The sequence below is a fragment of the Helianthus annuus genome, chromosome 8 (assembly GCF_002127325.2).
Source record: "Helianthus annuus cultivar XRQ/B chromosome 8, HanXRQr2.0-SUNRISE, whole genome shotgun sequence".
Lineage (NCBI taxonomy): Eukaryota > Viridiplantae > Streptophyta > Magnoliopsida > Asterales > Asteraceae > Helianthus > Helianthus annuus.
Window position 1 is genome coordinate 47,152,399 of NC_035440.2, and position 4,216 is coordinate 47,156,614.

The window sequence follows — 4,216 nt, forward strand, 5'->3', positions numbered from 1 at the left end:
ACACGGGGCCAGATAACTATAAGATAGTGGCCATCGTAATCGCTCTTATGCTGTAATCTATAACAAATGGGTCGTTTTATAAACTTGAGTGACTCGCCAGTATTTCCCAGCTGATAAAATCTTTTTAAACATGTTTCAAGTGATTTACTGTGAATCAGGGAAGGTGTCGAGTAGCACACCAGCTTGAAGAATGTGGCTCAGTAAATAAAATAAATAAACATGTTTTTGTAAAACAGTAATTTCCCAGTGAAATTACCCTTATTGTAAATTGTGAGGTTTGTCCCAAAATGTGAAATAAAATAATTGGGCATTTTCAGTTTTAAAAGATCCTGTTAAAAATTTCCGCTGCCAAAATAAACAATACCACGGGTTTCTGTCCCACGGCTCCACAAATGGGTAAAACCGAGTCGGGGGCCATGACAGAAAAAGGTGGTATCAGAGTCACCGATTTGAGCCAATTAAGTATTTAGAAATACTTAATTTTTTCAGATTGCTATTTTGTGATTCTGTGAATTTAAGTTGATAAATAAAATTTTAACTTAGAATGTGTGTGTTTCTTCATGTGTGCTAACAGCATGAATGAACTGTCGGAGGCACTCCGAAACTTTAATATTCATAGTACCGATATGGATACCACCGGGACCTTAACTGGCTACCAAGCTGATACTGAAGAGCCAATAGTATTCTAGGCCCAGCCGCAGGAGAAACCAAAGCCGAAAAAGAGGAGGAGAATCTTGGACTGGAAACGTGGGCGTAGAAGGAAACCAACTGCACAAAAGGTTAAAAAGACTGAGGATCCTAAGGATAAAGGGAAAGGAAAGGAAATCGAGGAAAGTTTTGGTCTAGCCTAGGAAATGCCACCATGGGAGGAGCTTGACCGCAAACTAGCAAATTGTGACCTCATCGGACCTGCCGATGAAAACCTCTTCAATTACCCCGCTGAATCCCAACTTCCAGTTAATTTGGAACTGGCTATCCCAGATCCTATTGTCAACCCCCAACCTGTTATAGGCCAGCTGGAAGAATGGTGGACAAGCGACTGGCAATTTCAGAATTTCATGAATAACCCCAACGTCTATTTTCCCCAGTTTGACCCTGAACCTGCACCAAACCCACCGATGAGCACAGAAAACTTAGCTGAACTCCGTCACTATGGCGAAGAACTGGTGGACGCCGGGAATCGAATCCGGGAAGTGGGAGAATGGATCTCCTGGAAATACGACGAGAGGGAACGTCGTTTCTAAAAAGCCAACTAACTGTGGTTGTGTGTTTGTATAATAATAAAATAATAATGCTAAATAACAAAAATATAATCATGTAAAATAACTTAAAATAAAACTTTTGTAAAATATCTGGTGTGTATCGATTCATATACTAATATATATATATATATATATAAATATGAAATCCGCAAAGTCGACAATTTTGGCTATACGTGTTGACATAATTATGTGTGATTGCTTTATTATGTTTGGTTGTTATTTATTTTGTGTCAATAATTTATAACTATATTGTTAATTATTATTCAGATGGAAAACGCGGAAAACCAACCAGTCATTGAAGTTAATCAATCTGAACAAAACAATGAGGATCATTTCCTTAATAGGCAAGATATAGAAAATATCGTTGCCCAGGGTATAGCTACTGCTATCTCGGCAATCGCCGCTGCTGTTAAAAGTCCTATTGAGCCTTCGCAAGCCAACCCCAGTAAACGCACGCGCAACGATAATATTAGTAATAGTGTTAACGGAGGCGGCAATAATGACAACAATGTGATTCAAGCCCCAATACTTAAGAAAATGAAAGTTGCAACACCTGGTTGCACTTATAAAGAATTTCTTGCCTGTAAACCTATTGAATTTACAGGCAATGAAGGGGCAACTGCTGCACTGCGTTGGTTGGAAAAGACCGAAGCAGTAATTAAAATAAGTAAATGTGCCGAGGAGGATAAGGTCATGTACGCTTCTCACCTTTTCAAGGAAGAAGCATTAGAATGGTGGAATACGATATTGCAAGCCAAGGGAAGTGACATGGCTTATGCCATGAACTGGGAAGAATTTAAGCGATTGGTGGAAAGAAAATTTTATCCCGAGTATGAAAAGGAACAAATGGCAAATAAATTCCTGAGTCACCGGATGGTAGATGTGGACTGTCTATACTTCGAAATTCTTCGAATATGCCCGAATTGTACCAACTTTGGCTTCGCTAGAACCGGTACTTATTTCTCGCTATATTTGGGGTTTAATTAGCGAGATTCGTGATATCGTCAAAGCTGAAAGACCCCGCACAATTGACGATGCGGTGGAATTAGCCAACACCTTGACCGACGGACTGGTGTGTACGCGAGAAGAAAGCAGGAAAAAGGAATTGGCCCAGAAAATTTCCCAGGGATTTCGTGGGGGTAATACTAGTAGCAACTTCAAGAAAAGAGGAACTGGGCAATCCTCCATGCTCCATTTTGCAGTACCTGTAAAAGAAAGCACTTTGGAAAATGTAAGGGGTACTGTAATTTCTGCAAAATTCCAGGGCACCAAGAAGAAGAAAGCAGAAGAAAGAAATCAACGGTTTGCTTCAATTGTTGAGAAGTTGGACATTTTAGACCAGACTACCCTAAACTAGTCAAACCAGCTGACAACAAGACTAAACCTGCTGAAGGAACTAATAAGAAGAACGCAAGAGCTTTTCAGCTGACAACCCAGGAAGCAGATCTAATTCTGGACGTGATAGCGGGTACGTTCCTAGTTCACGACGTTTATGCAAAAGTATTATTTGACTCTGGTGCAAACCAAAGTTTTGTAATACTTCTTTCTGCCAAGCTCTTAAGCTACCCTTAACCACACTTAGGCAGATTTATACGGTAGAAACGGCACACGGTAATTCTGTTAACATAGATAAGGTTCTACGAGAAGGAAAGATAGAACTTTCAGGCCATAAATTTTCTGCAAACCTGCTACCTATGAATTTAGCTGGATTCGATGTCGTATTAGGAATGGATTGGTTAGTAGCCAACCATGCTTAAATCCTCTGTGATAAGAATTCTATAGAAATTCATACACCCGTAGGAGAAGTAATTATGATTACAGGAGATAAGCCACGCAAACCATTAAAGTTCATTTCGGTAATGAAAGTTGTTAGCTATGAGCGAAAACAAGGAATAGTGTATATGATTTTGATAATCATTAACACTAAAAGTAAGGAACTTAAGGAAATTCCTGTAGTATCAGAATACTCGGATGTATTCCCAGAAGAGCTACCAGGATTACCACCAGATAGGGAAGCAGAGTTTAGAATTCATCTAATTCCTTGAACAACACCAATAGCCAAGGCACCCTATCGACTAGCACCCACCGAAATGTTACAACTGAAAAAGCAGTTAGATGAATTGCTCAGTAAAGGATTTATACAACCTAGTTCATCCCCTTGGGGAGCACCAGTGTTGTCTGTGAAAAAGAAGGATGGGTCGATGCGAATGTGTATCGATTATAGGGAACTGAATTAGATTACAATAAAGAATCGATACCCATTACCTAGGATTGATGATCTTTTTGATCAACTGCAGGGAGCTAGATATTTTTCTAAGATAGACTTGCGCTCCGGATACCATCAATTGAAGGTACATGAAGAAGACATACCTAAAACTGCTTTCAGAACTAGGTATGGTCATTACGAGTTTACAGTAATGCCCTTTGGATTAACGAATGCTCCTGCAGCATTCATGGACATGATGAATAGAATCTGTAAGCCGTACTTGGATAAATTCGTAATTGTCTTCATCGACGATATACTTATTTATTCCAAAAGTTAGGACGAGCATCTACATGCACTCTTAACTTTGTTAAGAAAGGAAAAGCTTTACGCCAAATTTTCGAAGTGTGAATTCTGGCTGCAGGAGGTACAATTTTTAGGACACCTGGTAAATCATGAAGGTATTCATGTAGATCCCTCCAAGATAGAAGCAATCACGAACTGGAAAGTCCCGCAATCAACTACAGAAGTTAGGAGTTTTCTAGGATTAGCCGGGTACTATAGGCGCTTCATTAAGGATTTCTCTAAGATAGCAGTACCATTAACTAAGCTAACCTGTAAAACAATTAAGTTTGAATGGGGACCTAGGCAAGAGGAGGCTTTTAAGATTTTAAAGCAAAGGTAAACCAACGCCCCAATTCTAGCCTTACCAGCGGAAGATTTTGAAGTTTATTGTGACGCTTCTAAGCTA